Genomic DNA, 18,777 nt, shown 5'->3' with positions numbered 1-18,777 from the left:
GTAGACTCTATCTCTATTCTAAGTGCAACGGAACCCAGGTTGAACTACATTTTATTATCCTCCCTTTATTTCCGTGCGACCCATCGATAAACCAGCGTTAAATACGAGTACCTCTCAAGAGGTAAATAAAATTTGCTGAGATGAGTCTTTTTTAAGAGCCTCTTTATTCCTTAAGTTATGTGTTTTTGTAATTGTGTTTCTCTATCGAATAATCTATTAATTCATTCATTCCTCAGTCGGGATTATACGTATTCACCTGGATTTTGTTAGTCTAACCCTAGACTTGAGCATAGAGGAATGTAGCAGGTAGGGCACTAATAGAATAATTATTTCAGACTGGTATTTTGATTTTTCTATTGTAACTATCCGATCGCATAAACAATCGTTCGATAACAAGCCGTGTTATAAGCATCTGCACTGTTTTCGTTCTTCAATTGTGCAGTTGCTTGCAGTCGGTGTGTGCACTTGTTCAATATACATCATTCTTATCAGTTCAACATGCCGTGCGGAGGATGTGATGGAAGTAAGTTTTAAAATAAATAAAGAAATCAAATATTTATGTTCAGATAACGTTAGATCGAACGATTTGACTTAATAATGATGTTAGTAAATATAACCTTGTATATACACTCGAAGACAGCGCCAATCACGTATTAGTACAGAATAAGAGGAATATTAAATTGTATTATTCCCTTATGAAATTTTATTAATAATATTAATTAAATCCCGGCGGAAATATATGTGATGCTCGCTGATTATACAAATTTTCATTTAGACAGGTCCAAATACAATTATGTTTTCGTGTTATATATCAAATTTAATAACATCGATTAGTATTTTTATTCAATGGAAATATTTAATGCAAACTGTCAGGAAAATTGAAGAAAATAAAAAAATGTTTTCTTTTTATTTTTGCACAGAAAGAGACTCTCTCTTTCTCTCTCCACGGAGAAGTTCAGTTTAATCGCCCTCTGAAAATGGCTGTAAAAATTAAATTCACCAAGCAGTAGGTACATCTCGGCCAGGTAAAATGGCAAAGGTTTCAAAACGAGAGTAGCTAAAATAATATTGTATTTTTAAATTTATAAAGAATTGTTCCTTTATATGAATTTAAGAATATCTATAGAGATTTTAGAAGATCCATCAGTTAGTTGGACGATTATTATTAGAAACTGTTGCAATTGTTTAAGTACCTATAGAATTATGAATATACTAGCTTTTGTAGATTAAGTTTTGTCCATAATTATCCGCTCACAATGTTATTATTGTCAATATCATGGGTTTGAAGCAACGTATACCAGATTACCATATCAGATTTTAACTTAACGATTATACGACTTTGAAAACCGTATCAAATTCTATTTCGTAGTTTTTGTATGATGCATTAACAAACATACAGATAGACAGGCAGAAAATAAAAAATTAAGACACCTTATTTATTTTTCTTTATCTCCGATGTACATACATAGTCCACATACAGTTTTATTACATGTAGGTATAGATTACGATCTTGACTTGTATGAAGATTTGAGGTGAAATCATTGTTGCAATTAGGCAAGGCTACGTTTCCAAACACGCACGGTGAACGTATCCAAACCAAAACAAAAAGCGACGAAACTTTGAAAAACATAGCTCAGAAATGCGACAACAAGCTAATGTGTGCTGGGGGCTTAGTGCGGGTTTCATTTCACTTCTCATTATCGAGTCGATTCGAAATGAGACGCAGAGAAGCAATCATGTAAATAGCAAACTCGCACTACGCACAGTGATCATAGTGATGAATATTGTGGACTATGACCAATTATTTCTATGAAGTACACTAGAGTACACTCCCCCCGGTCCCGTGTTAATTCCGACCTTTATTTCAAGATACACATGTCCAAACTCTTTTTGTAAACAATTTTAACATGTCTTTTTATGATTTTACAGCAATATAAATTAAGGTACAGTCAACAGCATATCAAATTACCCTGCATGAACCTTTATAGCGCGGTAATAGTGGCGAGTTTGAAATGAATTTGGGTAGATTGATGTGATGTTGACTGTACACTTTTTAGAAAATTACTTTCGTGGCCAATGGACGCTTTATTTTAGAATGTACTGTACAGGTTAGGACTAATATTTGATTTATTTCCAACAATATTTAATAATAAGCAAGCACTGTAAAGATTGTTAATTTGTTAGGATGGAGGGATCTTAGGCTATTGGGAATATTATAAATTAAATAGGCGGGAATAAATGAGGTTATGTATGTCTGCGAATGTGAATTCGCAGACATATATAACAAATAAACAAATAAATAGACAAATAAACAAATGAATTTTAAATCTGTCTAAATGAATTTTGTGAAAGCATCACCGCTTGCCAAAGACAAAATTCATTTAGACAGATCCAAACACTGTTCGTGTTATATCAAAAAGTAATGACTGCGATTACCATTTTGTTCAAAAATACCTAATATTTAATGCAGAATGGCAGGAAATTATATTCTACTTAAAAAAAAAATATTCCGAAGTTAGTGTAATGATGGATGGTTGCAATTATGCATTAGAAATTGTATTTTGTTCTTAATTTTTTTATTATTGTAAGGTATCGTAAAAGCACTACCTATATATTACTTGAACGAAACTAAGATTCATAATTAAGAAGAATTCATTAGGAGGATTTATTACTATAGGAATTTATCGGTGTACAATATTTCTAAATACACATTTTGTTTCAGACTGCAAGTGCACTTCGTCGCAGTGCTGCCAGTCGTGCAAGTGCGATACGTCGTGCAACTGCGCGTCCAAGCGCTCGGCGTGCTCAGGCGCAGGTGACGCTTGCAGCGCGCCCAAGAAGTAACGCGTCTACACTCAAAACATTTTTGCCATGCCGTCAACAACATATGTACACTAAACTCATCATTGGCAGGCCTCAACACCGTATCTACTTAGACCAGAACCATCATTGCCCTCAACTATGTATCTATCATTGTCAGCCATTTTAATGTCCTCCCGCTGGTCAGCCATTTTAATGTCATCCTTCCTAGGATGATATATGAAGGGTGGGCCAAGAGCCACAAACCTCTTTTTAATAAATCTCTCTCAACTTTGCGTGTTCCCATCCATTCGGGGCTGTGACGCCGCGAAGTCCCGGGGGGTCAGCTTATACTTTTCAGTCAATTAAAGAAATTGACTAGTTTCTTAGTCAAATAGATGGAGACCGAGCAAACCAAGAACCAGACGGCGAGATAACATAATTAGGTACTTACCAAAATAATTTCGACGCCCGTAATTGTTTACCCGCGTAAGATTTTTGCTCACACGGGCAAATAGCGTACGCCTAATGCAACGCTTTAGCACTTTGGCCTGCGGGGTGAGTGCTTCCAGTCAAGCCCTAGCGCCACTAATGTACCTAATATAGAATATTCGAAACAGACGCAAGTAGATATCCGAGGTTTACCCTATATTAAACACAATAGTGGTCCTTCGGGCATCCTCGTCATGAAATTAACAGTATTGTTGTATTGTACCTACTTCATTTCTGTATTATCATCCAACACATTAGTACATACAAACACCAATGCAATATGTTATGTATACGGTAATGTGTAAATAAATCATGTAACAGTATTTGTTTCACAATTATATGTTTGTGTGGATATAATTGTTTTATTAATCATCAAGTGATGATTAGGACACGTAACTCATGATATAAAGGTGAATTTACACCAAGCGAGCGAATGCACACGCTATACCATCTTCATATAAGGTAAATCAGCCTTATGTGGACAGACCCTTACGTCCTAAATCACCGCTTCCTGAAGTACCTATTCATACAGATACCGTGCCTTTCACAACTGTTAGATAGGACTAACTGGACAAACACATAAGGCAGATTTGTCTAGAAATTAGTTATCAGAAAATCGTGGAAGGTAGAAGTTAAATATTGTGAAAATTAATATAAATTGTATAAAAGCGGTAAAAAGAAATCGCCCCATAAAATTACTATAAATAATTTATTGTTTAAACGTCAGTTTCAATTCTGTATTTAATTGCACATTGTCCTAGATACTGTTATAGCTATTGTACTTTGTTATATCTAATCAGGTGCTTCACAATTTATCTTATATGGAATAAATGGCCAATAAATTTCTCTGGAAAGTCTACTTCCATTGTTCGCTCCATACAAGTACCTGTAAACAGGAAAAACAATTTATATTGGTTTTAACAGATTAATTGTGTTATTCATAAAAAAGATAAAGCATACTTTAAGCTAAAGTATGTTATGTCTATCGCACTTTACAATATTTGACATTGAAAGAACGACTTTTTTATGAATAACAACAAACGTAAGCTAGGTACCGCTCACGGTACCTAGCTTATGTTTGATCTCGCGTCAGTAACCAGTATGGATACTATGGATGAACAGAAAATACAAATCTAGGTAAATTAGATGGATGAGGACTTGGTAATCCTCTTACTTCCTTATAACACTTATGTTCACAATTACAAAATTACAAAATTATTAACATAAGTGTTATAACATACAGATAAAGACATATGTCTAGAATGATGTCATTTACTTACTTACAATATTGATGGTCATGCAATCACTTACTTCCAAGGTCCACGTCGAGGCAGTCGCAGCCAGGGACGCATCCGCCGGACCCAGGCATATTGGACTTCACATCTGAAGATAAAACGAAAAAAATTATCGTCGAAAATCTTCTTTCTCTCATATTTAGATACTAGCATTCATGTCGGACGTACGTACATGAATCAATCTAATCTGAAATCTACATTTGACCATACGATATCAACACCTTGTACAACAAAAGCTCGGCTGCACGTAGGTCTAGCGAACGTAATCAGGCTATACCTGCAGCCATCTAAGACCAAAGTCTAACGGGCGAAATCGCCCTTATCTTAACCATAATGTATTATGTTAAGCCGTACATTTGTATGAAAAAAAGGTACCTAGAATGAAACTAAACTGTATAAAGGACAGAAAGTCTTGATTTTTTGTAAAATTGGTTAATAATTAAACACTGGAACCAGGTTCATTTAAATAAGTTACTAATAGTAACAGCAGTTAGTTTTAAGAACATCGTACAATAAATTCGTAGTCACAAATAATAATTTATTTAAGCTTGGTATAAATAAAATATTTGTCTTTGTCATAATTTAAGGTAATGGGGTAGGTACTTACTTGATCTCCCTTCAAATATCTTCATAACAACTGAAGAGAATCAGACTCAATAATAGAAAACGTTTAGCCTTTTTCTATTTGGTCCCAAGGTTTTACAGACAGGGAATGCCTTATGATACTAAGTCCAATGTTAACTTTAAAGTTCTGTAATAAATTTTAAATACATAAATAATGGGATGAAAGTCTAGAAAATAAAATATTTTTTGATGGGCTGACTTATCCACCGTGGCCCCTGCATGCAACTATTCTGCACGAGCGGATTCTACAAGTTTCTGCTCAAAATCTCCAAGAAAAACTGACATTGATTTGCGTTGAAGGTCCGCACATAAAAAGTAAGCATTGGTGCCGGTAACGAGGCGTGACCAATTGATGAACGAATATTAGGTTATGTAAAAAAAAAGTTAGAACTGACTAAAAAATAAGTGAAGCTGGTCAAATCTAGATTTCTAGCAATAAAGTGGCTGTGACATACGGACCGGCAGTATGCTGCCTATATGTCATAATCAAACATGACGAATATACATATATAAGGGGCTTTAGAACACTTAAAACATTGCCATTAATATCATGAAAAATATTTTCCATGCTATGTATTTAATTGATTAGTGTTCTTGTTTCTAGCATGTTACTATTACGTAGGTACCAGCTGTACTCACTTTTATTTGAATTAGTAATTGAGCCGTAAAATTGATTTTGAATTAAATTATAATGTTTGTTTGACTTCTGGATGCATTTTGCGCATAAGAATCCCAGTTTTATTAAAGACAAGAATTGATATCAATTCTTGTATTTTTGGCAATAAAAATTAAATTAAAAATTAAAGCTCCGAATTTGCTGGCATCCTCTCATCAGCTAGAACAGAGCTGATTTGCTTGGATTTTAAGCAGCTGAACATACACTTTTTCAAAGGTTTGTTTGCCTTTGGAAAATGTATGTTCAGAAGTCTAGATCAAAATTGGTTCAGCCGTTTGGCTTCTAGGATTCCACGGACAGACATACAGGTACACTGGCACATTAAACTAATAACTCCCCTTCTTCTGTCGTCGTGGTTAAAATCCCGAGAATGAACTGATTTTAAATAAATAATAATAATAAATAATCGATGATGTGCTTGGTGCACTTAGAATAAAAAAATAAGAACACAAAAACATCGAGGTCTTTCGTTCACCTCCGACCAGAGTTTTTGCCACATAATATAATAGTATATAAGCTTATTTCAGAGTCTGAAGAATCATTACCATATCAAGATTTCAACATCTCGGTAACACTAGCTCATCAAAATGCCTGCCCCTTGTTGTGAGCCCTGCAAAGGTAAATATTTAATTTTTTTCATTTCAAATAAAACATATTATTTACGAGTCTATCAAACATTTCCAATTACAAAAGTGAAAAGCAAAAATTTTTCCTGTATTTTTATTGAAAACATTGAAAATTTACTGCATATTTAAACATATTTAAGTCAATAAACATGTCGTTTTGATTAAAGCATGTAAAAACAACAACTATATATACAATTTTATATCCGCCCAAATATAAAATTACAGCAAACATTACGAGTTCTCATAAATTAAAGCTGTTGAAGAAAAACTGTTACGGTATACGTAAAATACACACGAAACTAAACAAGAAAATGATAACTGAAAACATGTTCATAATATTACTATTATTATTATTTTTTTAATTCAGACACCTGCAAAGATGCCTCTGACTGCAAGGACAAGTGTTCTTCTGAAGCGGATTGCTCCGATTGTTCCAGTAAACCAGGTAACTAAGTATGAATATTTTTATAGGCTCGTGTTTTCTACTTATTAGGTACTTTGGCCTATTCTGAAGGACTGTAAGGCAATTATGCTTCAGAATAGGCATGAACATTAAATTTTAGGCCTTTTTCAAATTTTTAAGAATGTATGTACCAAATTGAAGTACTTATTCAACTCCAATTTAAGTTGATCTAGTAAATTTACATCCTCATTATTTATTCTGTATATTGGGAAAGATTCGTATTTTACATATTTTTTTAAACATTTAACAAAAATAATAATTATAACGAACTATGAAATTAACTGATTTTATAAATTAGTAAAAAATTAATTCGTATGAAAATTGCTTCACAGGTGGTTGTTGCTGACTTTCTCTCGCAGACGAAAGCAATCGAAAATGACGCCAACTCAAGAATTGAACGAAATTATTAGAATTGTTAAAATTAATAAATTCAATTGTGCATTCATTAAATTTAAATAAAAATAAATTTTGGTGCTCTCTAAACAAACGTTTTATTTCCGCAGTACCTACCTAAATAGGTGCAGTTAGCATAAAATGACAATGGTGTGTGTATAGTATACGATTGTAATCAGGTGCATCCCAAATGCTACTGATGGCAATGTAAGTATGTATTTATACCACATTTATACAGATATCCCCATCTCAAGGTACCCTGCATTTACAATCATTTTGTATAGTTTCATGTGCTGTTGACTGTACTTAAATTTGTTTACAATAAATCTGTTTATATTTATATAAAACTAGCGACCCACCCCGGCTTCGCTCGAGCAAAATTATAATAAAAAACATAGCCTTATTTACTCCTGAAGCTTTCGCCTATCTCTGTGCCAAATCATCGAAATCACCCCAGTAGTTATTGAGTTTATTCATTACAAACAAAGATATACAAATACAAATTTTCTCTTAAATAATATTAATGAGTATAATAGTACAAAATACTTAATTTAATTTATTTGTTCGGGCCGAAACTAAATTTGAAACTGACAACTCAATTTGGTAGACCTCGTTTTACATATTTCTTAGACATCTTTCCTTAGACATCACACTATCTAGTTGTGAAAACTGTTTTTTTAGAAGTTTTTTAACTTATTGCGAACAGAATGACAGACAGATGCGGCAGAGGACTTTGTTTTATAATACCTATGTAAGGATAACTACATAATTTAAACTTATTTTAAAAAGTTGGTGATTACACTGATAGAGCCTTACGTAATAAACATACATTGTTTGTCCCCGGGCATCGGTTGGCCAAAGAACGACTTTTGTTAGGAACTGTATCCGTTTTTATAATAAATTCCCTAAATGGATTATTGATATGCCGACTAAAAATTCAAAAATTATATAAAAGAAGTACCTGTAAAAAGGCATATTACAAGTCGAATAATTATGTGAACGACAATAATGTTTAGCCCAATAATAGTGCATAGTAGTTGAAAATACTAACAACTTTTTAATTTATTTAACTTTTGACATTTTTAATAATGATGTAAATTCGTCCTCTTACTTTTTAATATTCATTGATATTAAAAATTAAGAGGACGAATAATCTTAATTGACGTCCTTGGAGAAAAGGCTGCGGTGAAGTTTGTTGCGCCGCTTCTTCTTCGGCAGTGGACTTAAGTAATTTTTTGACGTCATTACATAATGACGTCAAAAAATTACTAAATTGAATAAAGAATTTTAAATTTGAATTTGACATTATTGAAACGTAGCACGAACCTTCTTTTTTGAAAATATATAATATATGTATACTATCGAATGAATAGGTAATCCGGAGTGCATACTAATTCCATGATATATATTTATATGTGTTCAGAGCGAGAAGGTAAAAAAATACAAAATAGATTACTCAAATGAAAGAAAGTGTAACATGAACCCTCTATATTAAACAGTAGAAGAGCACAATGGTAATGAAGAAGGTGACGCAGAAGGCGACAGGGAAGCACTTCTCCAGAGCCTTGCTGAGCCGGGAGCCGAAGGAGGGGCGTCGCCGTCTGCGGGGGGGAGATTCCATGGTGCAGAACTAGCAGCATCCACCTGGAATTGATGGAAAAATAATTGACAGTTTAGAAGATGAGAGACCAGAAAATTATACTTAAGCTCTAAGTACGTTTTAATTTAATAAAAACAAAAGAAGTACCTATGTTCTGATTATGGAAATAACTGAATGTTAAATAGGAGCTATACTTAACAAAAAAAACTATAAATCTCTCTCATCTGGGACTTACTCGGGACCCAAACTGTTTTTGATGGCAAATATAGATATACCTAATACTAGTTATTGAGATTCATTTCAGATTCCTAAATAATTAAACAAGTTGCATTTGAATCGTTCCGTATGTTATATATATATTGCCAGCTCCACACTGTCGTCGAACAGTTTGCCAAACTTTGGCGGATTCGGTATACATTGCAGTTTTTTCATCGCGGTAGATAAAAGCTCATATATAAATTACGCAATGTTTACTATGGCACGTGCCTAAGTTCGGGGATAGTGTAGGGCTGGCATAAATAAAATGTTATGTGATATGATGATTTGTGGTAGGACTGCTGAATATTTCCTCGGTTACTTCCTTTGCCGTTACGTATAGGAGCCCAAAAGTCACTGCTAAAATAAATTTTTAGAACGAATTATATGGAATTAATTATATTATGGAATTATATAAAATTCTAAATTTTTAAATAATTGGCTCTGATTTCTTCTGAATAAGTTTCTAGAATCATGCATCACACGTTATTTGGTCCATGATCGCATCACATCAACATACGTAGCTTATCCACGCACAAAGCTTATATTTAAACCAATCAACGTACGTCGATAGACCGCGATCATGGCCGATTTAATGCCGGCATAATTAACTCAAATTACCTTTATCTGAACAATCGTTGCACCCAGAGTCCTTGCACGAGCAACTATCCTTGCAACCTCCGTCTTGACACGTGTCTGAATAAACAAATATAATGTTTTAAGTAATTAATAAACACCCGAATGTCTGAAATACTTAGTTAATTCTCTCTCTCAACTGAGCGTATTTCCTGTTTCTTTCCAGTCATTGAGCGTCGGAGTCCAGTGTCCACTTTCCTACATTTTTGTTTCCACGTGGTTATAATATACTTAGTTAATTCAAAGTATGTAACACCAGATTGGACTTAGGATATCTCTTTCTTATCCTCGCATGTTGCATTCTTGGCTGTGACACTCGGAACTCGTCTAGATTTGCTGTAATTTTATGACTAGCTACCTAGCCTGACGTCAATCCTCTTTTAAGAAAAGGCCGATCATGAGTTTATGGAATGGTCCTTTTCTAGGGCGATTAACGTCACAGAAAGAAAGAAAATTTAAGTTTTTACTTAAGTTATTAAGTTAATAAAAATTATTACGTTACATACTCGAAATGAAATTAAGTTATTACTTAGTTAAAATAACGATTCTGCGCGAAAACTTTTGAAACTACCCAATCGATAACGCAATCGTTATATGCAATGTTGGACACTATTTTAATTGCACCTAACTTGAGACGCAGACTATATTTTTATGGCAAAATTTTTCGAACGAAACCGCAGTGCTCAGCTAGTATAGTATTATAAATACGCATTATTAAATATATGAATATAACGGGACTTACGTCAGTCAATGTCGGTCACTACATTACACTGAGGTCGTCGTGAGAAAACTGTATTGGCAAAGTGCAACTAGATCTTGAATGCATCGTATTTCTCAACCAGTTCTACACAATGCAATTGATATTCCTTAGAGCACGGTTATGGAAGATCGATTAATTATATCTTACGCGAATGACGACATTATAATCTAACAATTTTTATTTTAATGCAGTATTTTGCAAGATATTTCTTTTCCTTTTTTTTTATTTATTTCCAAATTAAGTAAGATAAGAGATAGATGGTTTATCTCGATTTACATAAGTTGTAATTAGGTATATAACCATAAATATGATAAACAAAATTAGCGTATGTAAATTATGTCACCAACCGAAGAATTTCCTAATTGGGAGCCGATCTTAACCCACCATCAGGTCTTGCTTATCATATTACATTGCCTTCTGAACTAAAGCCACATGTAAAATTATCGTCGTTGGTAGCCGATCCCGAGTGCAAAATCTGGATCATCATAATGATGCATTGACATTCAAATTAAACGTGTACACAACATTTCAGAAAAATTGAGTTACAGGACCCGAACATATTATGTACATGCATTGAATGTTAAATAAAAGCTTGTAAAAATTAGACTTACTTTTGCAAGGTTCACAAGGAGAAGGCATCTTGAGAAAAGAAGAGACTATTTACTATCAGTTTATCAGACAACTGTAACTCCTGCAACCAACTGTAATGTTTTATACCCAAATGTCTTTGGAAAAAACTGTTCTAGATCAAGGCTGCGCAAAAACTAGCTTTTATATCTACACAATAGCTGAATTTCGTTATGTGTATTGTAATTTAAAAAAATAAGCGATATTAGGGAAGAAATCATTTTATGATAAACGCAATTTATGAACAAAGTGAACAACGCGCGTGTGCAAACTTCCATCAATAGATTACAGTGATCACTTTCCATCAGATGGGCTGAATCCTGTTAATTATTAGTATAAAAAACGGCATATATCTGGGCATAAATCCCCCCCTACATTACAAGTACGGGCCAAATAAATTTCGTGTTAAAACTTCACAACACAAGTTCATCAACGATGGTTCGTTTCTAAGGAACTTTATATAATAAGGAAGTCAGTGATTCAGTATTTTTTTCAGGAAGTTGAAAATTTCCATCTTATCATCGACTAACTACAAAAACCGCAACATTTCTTCACCAAAAGTATTTCCCTGGTTCCGCACGAGTTGCTTCTCCGATCGAGAGTGACTTCCTCGTCTCCCAAGGCCTGAACTGCCTTTGTTCATCAATATTTAAGTATCAGAAATTAATTTAATTTGCATCAGTGAGTAGAAGGTTTCCAAATAATCTTGCAGCTATGGTTACCATCTGCGAAACTATTCAAGGTATTATTTTAAGAAAAATAAGTAAATATTGTAATAATTACGCATCTGTGAAAAAGCGGACTTCCCAAAGATAAGTTTTGTAAACTTAAATGGATTTCCATTCCAATCTGATATTCTGAAATTGTCAACACAAGAAATTAGATAAAAATAGTTATTATTATTAAATATTCCATGATTCCATGATTAATTTAATCTTTATCTAAATCATCATGAGAATCTGAAAATTTAAAATTTAATGCTGTTATGTACATTTTTGATAAAAATTGTCTAGCTAGAAAGTGATGTACTTTGTTTAAGCCCCTTACCAATATAAACGGCATGTTCGTAATGTTACAACATTGATATTTGTCTACGTTTCGGTACTTATCTAATCTGTTACTACTAAGTATATGGATAGTACATATTACAATATTGTAATTAAGAGTTGATGGTCCTCAGATCAAAATATCCACGTTCATCTATTGAGTCGTGAAATATTTGTTGTATTATATCTTTATTCTTATTTTTCAGAAACACTACAAGATGACTGCAATCCTAGCTGCCCGTGCAAGGCAACATTCATTCAAGAAAATACATACAAATCACACGTCACAAAAGAAACGTTCAAAATATCTATGAGGGTGTTACTAAACATCTTCGGAATTTTGGTAGCAATAGGAGCCTGTTACATGATAATCAACACTGATTCGAGATTGTACCTCATATTTTGGGTTTGCTACTCTGTACTACGCAGAATGATGTTGAAGACGAAGAAACATGTGAAGATGGATTAATTGAAGGATTTGAAGATGTTTCTAAAATTGTTTTAAATAATTTTAATGGAAAGTCGCACTGATATTTATTTTAGCGTTAGATTATTTATTCCGATCACTAAGCATGCTCAGTACTCAGTAAATTATTGAAATGTTGTTTTGAATCTACAGTTTTTTATTTTATGCTAACTAATATTCTGTGACCCTCTGGTGGACATGCACCTTTTTCTGTCTACCCCAATTTTTTCTGTCCTGGGCCATTCTAAGTAAATTTTTATCAGCAGTATTGTTTATGTCTGGTCGACCCATTTAGTCGTAGGATGTACGCATCTATTTAGACACAGTTTTTCTTATATTAAATATATCATTTTAGCCAGTTAGCCTGGTTGTTGTTAGTCATTCATAATTTAGACTTATTACGATGTATTTTCGGTTAACTTAGAGAAAGATGTTACTACTTTTTGGTTGACTTTTGCATTGCTATTACAAGTCCGTATAAGTTATTGCAGGTGATATGGTCAATATTAGGAAAAAGTCTCTATCAACCTCTATGCTTTAATTTGAAACATCATTATGGAATAAAACATTGTTATTCTCAAGTTCAGCGTACTTTGTCAAACAGACCGCAACGGGGTAGAATAGTAAAGCAGTGGCCACCTTCTCCGTTGTCAGCGGCTACAATGCCTCCATTGTTTTAAATAAAAAGTTATTGATAACATTTATGATCCTCTTGAAAATTCTTAAAATGAGAACTTAATTATGTTTTTAATGAAGAAGATTTTTACTGTACGGATCCTTTTTTTTTTACTAAAATTGCGGTAATTATACTCGTAGTGGACCAAGCTCCGGTATTTAGTAAGCACATTATAGAAATATAGAGTAGAAGAAACTCATTACGTCTGCTTCATGATCTGTCTTGACTTGTATGCTTACCAGAAGAGTGTATCAGTAAGTGAATAGGGATGCTATCAACTACAACGTTATGTCCGGCCTTCACGAAGTCGATTTTGCCATATTTGATCATGCCTTGGTTGTTCCGAGTTTTTTTATGCTCAAGCCAAGGGAAAAAATGTTTTAAATTTTAGAAAGCACCTAAAGATACTGCCGACGGTCGGTCATTAATTATGTCAAATGTTTTCTTCGAGACCAATGAAATAGTTACCAAAAAAGCATGGTAATCTAACATCTTGACAGCAAAAAAATCAAGACTGCTAGGGTTACTGAACTGGCGATGGCGGGACTAATTGCCGCAAAAACTTCGCGAATACGCAGCAAGTAACATTATAATTTAAAAAAAGCATACCTACTATGTTCGTATATTTATCTTAATTTCCTGTTCAAATTTATTTTGAAAATAACAACGACGTCACTTAATAGAATGACGAGATACAGATTTCAGCAAATAATACGAAGTTACATTTTTTGATTAGAGGTTCATACATGAAGGTCCAGCATTGCTCGAGAGAGACGCTGTCTATATTGCTGGAGATAAGAGAATAGATACGATAGCTGAACCTTAAAAATCTTACAGAAGTATAGAAATACAAAATACACAGAGTGACAAAAATAAAAACAACATTTTTTTTACAAAAATTTCATTTGTAGAGAGATCTTGTTGCATTCGACGCATAACAAAAAAATCAAGCCCGTGTAGTAATCCCTTGAGGAGTCCTCTCGTTGGTATCCGATCTTGGGTGCACCATCAGCTTAAATCATTATAAATTTCAGTAGAACAAGCGAAAGTCGGTGAAATTTGACTTGCAAGATCGAATTAAAGACAAACAAACACAAAAGTAGCGTCGTGTGTAGTGAAAATAAAAGAGCTTGTAACAATAGTACATCACTAACAAACTACGACCACAACGATCGCGCCACGGGTAGCGATGTGGCACCTATAATAAACACACCATGTCGACTGCAGCGTCTAATTGATATTTAACGACGATCTGCGACATTTTCCAACTTTCTCTTCTGCGGAATGAAATTCTGAAACGGCCATGTTGCATCTGCTGTTTCATATAGTTTTTACCCGACGATAAAGGGTAATTTTTTTGACGTATACGTTCTCGTGTATGAATTTTGTGGCATGGTAGCTGCCTTTTTATTTGCAAGTTTAAAAATCTTCTTAATTTTGGCTTCTATGTCCATTTTTTGTTTGTTCTACCTGTGTGTTTTTTTGTATCTAAAATGAGTTTGTGTTGTTTTTTTGACACAACAAATGTTATATCTATCTAAATTAACTCAATCAACCATTTAATACCCGGGGGGTTTTAATTTAAAGTTATTTAAAGTAAACTGAAGACCTATTTATATTAAAAATATAACGAAGAACGACTTATTACAAATTGTACAAGGAAAAACTTTAACTTTTAAGATAATCCAAGAAGTTTTCCAACCAAACTAAATCTTGTAATGGTAGAACTAAAACTCCAAAAAGAATCGAACAAATCTACAAATATATATTTTGATGCATTAGTGCAGAATGGCGCGCGGTCATTGACATGCAGACACAGACTATCTGCAGTCTAATGCACTTTGCCATTCTATCTTGGAATGTTATTAAATGCATTCTATAAGAGTTACATTCAACAGTTCATTTTTCTTCGAAGAAAGAACACTTGTTCAGGATTCACTTAACCTAGTGAATGAGTACCTCTTTTGTTTGTATCTTTTGAATAGATACACTACTGAATAGAAATTCTGTAGAGGTTAATGTTTACTTAAATTATATTAGGTATATAACTGCACAAATAGTCACACGCGATGTAAAAATGTGAATATAAATTTAAACAGTTAATACTTAGTATACATATTATTATAGTCCTCTAGATGAAGCATTATCTTATTTGCTAAAACAAGCTTCCATCTTGGCAATGCAAACGATGCCAGTGTCTATAAAGAAATCAATATTATGTAAGATCCATTAATTTGATTGATAAAAAAATATCTGTGGTTTTCCATCAAAAACATTAAACTTTTAACGTAACACTGGCAGGTGCCAGAGACACAATCAATCGCATTCAATTTGCATTCACTTACATATTTATTTTAGACCTAAAGATATTACAAGAATTTTCTTTTAAACTTTCGCACTACAATTTTGCAAGAAATAAGTACCTTGAATATATTGAGTTGAATTAATATGAAGTATAAAACTCAACTTTACTAAAATAAATTTTACACATGCACACTAGGTATAGGGTTGAAATTTCAATGATTTTGCGTTGGCTTTTGTGATAATAACTACTACCAGTAGTCACGAGTACAATTCAATTTATACATACAATTCTGTTAAATAAAATAAGTATATATCTATCATACGAAAATAGTTTTACAATTTTAAGTACGGACAGTCTATCATGTTCCCAGTTGCGCCGTCGGCCATTACGCAACGAAGCCATGAATTCCTTTACATTTAAATTCTAAAGATTTCGCTGTGATCTTACGACCGGCCGCCTACCTGACGTCAACCCACTTTGAGAATGGTTTTAGGGCTGACGTAGGTACCATTATTGTCAAGCAGGCAGCCCACCCAACAAAAGTATCGACATGGGTACTCGTCGGAGTTTGAATTCGGAACCGGTTCGTGTTTTTGTTTACTGCTCGCCCGATCATTTTATTGTGGCCACGTAGGTACTATAAGTTATTTAACTATCTTATTGTAGGCCTGGGGCTAGACGGCACGTCAAACCTTATATTATTCCTTAAAGTACCTACTTAGTTATTATGTTAGTAATATAAATAAATAACAATAATTATGTTAGGACTTCGAAATTAATTGATTAAATACTCTAGCAATTATTTATTTTTATACTTTATTTTATTTGAAAATGTAATAAAGTCACCAACATTTGTCTAATGATAAAAATTTCTTTTCTAAATGTTTTAATAGGAGCTAAACGTAGCCAATGTTCATCTTTTTTTAATTTGCCAGTTGTGTTGTAGAGTGCAAGTTGTTTATTATAGTGCGATTAATTTGATCACAGGCAAAAAACTTGCTATTAGATCGGTGGTCGATAAATTATCACAATGAGATTGGACCATGGGCAACAAACGGTGGTATTACCTATGCAATATTAACAGAAATGTACTTATGGGTAACGTCTAATATAGACTATGTAACGGAACACAGCAGAGACCACACTTATCAACAAGTGGATCTAATTTGCTTGAACTATTTTCCAATGAAACAAAGTCCCACGGCCCCAGTGCTATGACAGGCGAGCGATCGTCCGATTCCCCCACGTAGCAACTCAGTTATTGACCCGCGAGAGCGCTCCATTCTAGATGTCTGGGGACTGTGTCTGCGCGCGCACCCCTACTTCGGTCTAGAAATATCCAGCCTAGGCATAGGCAGTCAACGCGCGATGCCTGCGCCTTGCGACTCTTGTAAAGGTAAATTATATTTTTTAATTTCTTTTTTATTCTAAATTTAATGTTACCGGCCAGGGTCTTTTTTATTTTGTTTTTGGTACCACGTGGCTTAGTTTTGTTATGTTTTTTTCCGGCACCGGTATGGTTATGGCGCGGTGTTTTCCTAATTTATCTGTATGATAACATGAATAAAATCATTTAGATTTTCCGGAGTGTTTTGTTCATTATAAAATTAATATTAAAATTTTTATAGTTAATATTAGAAAGTATAATAATTTTATATGATCGGGTCGGTCTATCGAATTTTATCTCTATTTTCTTTTTATTTCTAAAGTAATTGGGAACTGGTAACGAACTAGGTACTTACTCGTATCTTTAATTTTAATTATTTTCTCATGTATTAAGCTCCACCTCTAATTAGTTTGAGTACATAGGTTTCGCAAGTAAAAAGACGCATCCAAAACTTACTAATAAGGAAGATTACCCATATCAAATTTAAAAAAAACGTAGAAGGGTCATTATGGCCCAAGGTCAGTCGAAGGTAGATTGTAGGTACCTTCGCAAAAAAGGGCACCTGCGTCAAAGAATATAAATACGTATCTTATAATTAGGATACCACGGAGATCAAAATAGTACTTACAAAAATATTACATCAACGTTTACCTACCGTTTACAAAAGCTAAATATACGGACCTGATTAACTTTAAAATATACTCGTCTAATAATCTATTAACCTAAAAATCGTTCAAGTGGGAAAATATTACGAAAATTAAGGAAAATGCTGCTGGCATTCTATTAAAATTTCTATTAGAAAACTGTGTTTCTTTTTAGTTTCTTGAAGATTGAATTATTTATCATAACATAGATGGAATGTTTAAAAACACTACCCAATGATATTATTGTACAGTATGTGACTATCTACCATAAAATCTAAATTATTAGAAAACACTTCAGATCAAAGATAATGAAATTATAAGAGTACTTAACCTCTTGTTCATAAAAAAAGATAAAGCATCTTTATTTACCACCACAACACTACAGAATAGCTACTCTATAACTTCGTATCCTATAAATAATTTTTAATTATTACCAAAGTGGGTTTTTATCATGGAATTAGTAGGTACTATTTTTATACATATACTTACTGCTTACAGATTTGTTTTTGTTATTGACTGACATGACGTGATTGACTTTCTAATAGCATAGCTAAGCTGGGACCATTTTCTGTATGATTTCATTATATTAAGGAAAACTGTATACTTAAAAATGTTTATTATTGCCGAATAAAGTTTTTTTTTTTAATATTTGACATTCACAAAGACTAAACAAACATACTCCATTTTTTTATTTTGACCTTAATAAAAGCCGTATAATGTGCAGACACGTGCGGCGGCGGGAAGGCCGCGTGCGGCGCGGGCTGCACCTGCGGCCCAACCTGCGCATGTGGCGATGGCAAGGCTTCAGGTATGGCGCCCCGGGACTCCGCTCCCATGGGAATTTTAAGGCACAAAGTAGTAGGAAAATCTGTAACTTCAAAATGTTATCCTCTACCAGTATACCAAATTTAACCCGAGTCCGGCCAGCCGTGTTTACACGAAGCCGTTTTTTCACAAGAATCACACAGCCAAACATTCTTTCACCTTTATAAATTAACGCCAAAAAG

The 18,777-nt window shown here is 33.6% G+C and overlaps 3 long non-coding RNA genes across 4 annotated transcripts; 2 read left to right on the top strand and 1 right to left on the bottom strand.

The window, feature by feature from the left end:
- The first annotated feature begins 368 nt into the window (after positions 1 to 368).
- LOC128678637 (uncharacterized) lies at positions 369 to 7,451 on the top strand. Its single transcript, XR_008405657.2, has 4 exons — positions 369 to 523; positions 2,723 to 6,504; positions 6,880 to 6,957; positions 7,308 to 7,451. It is a non-coding gene; the product is annotated as an uncharacterized LOC128678637 (long non-coding RNA).
- Positions 7,452 to 8,841: 1,390 nt separating this feature from the next.
- On the bottom strand, positions 8,842 to 11,818 carry LOC128678638 (uncharacterized). Of its 2 annotated transcripts, XR_008405659.1 has the most exons (4): positions 11,802 to 11,818; positions 11,231 to 11,310; positions 9,845 to 9,919; positions 8,842 to 9,012 (listed from the first exon to the last, which is right to left on the bottom strand). It is a non-coding gene; the product is annotated as an uncharacterized LOC128678638 (long non-coding RNA). The 2 variants fall into 2 exon arrangements; XR_008405658.2 differs by lacking the exons at positions 11,231 to 11,310; positions 11,802 to 11,818 and adding an exon at positions 10,602 to 10,709.
- A 116-nt stretch (positions 11,819 to 11,934) lies between these two features.
- On the top strand, positions 11,935 to 12,904 carry LOC128678640 (uncharacterized). The gene is made up of 2 exons (XR_008405661.1): positions 11,935 to 11,988; positions 12,499 to 12,904. It is a non-coding gene; the product is annotated as an uncharacterized LOC128678640 (long non-coding RNA).
- The last annotated feature ends 5,873 nt before the right edge of the window (positions 12,905 to 18,777 follow it).

This window comes from Plodia interpunctella, chromosome 20 (genome assembly GCF_027563975.2).
Source record: "Plodia interpunctella isolate USDA-ARS_2022_Savannah chromosome 20, ilPloInte3.2, whole genome shotgun sequence".
In the NCBI taxonomy this organism is placed as follows: Eukaryota; Metazoa; Arthropoda; class Insecta; order Lepidoptera; family Pyralidae; genus Plodia; species Plodia interpunctella.
Note: the sequence above shows the minus strand (reverse complement) of the source record. Positions and strands in the feature narration are given on the sequence as shown.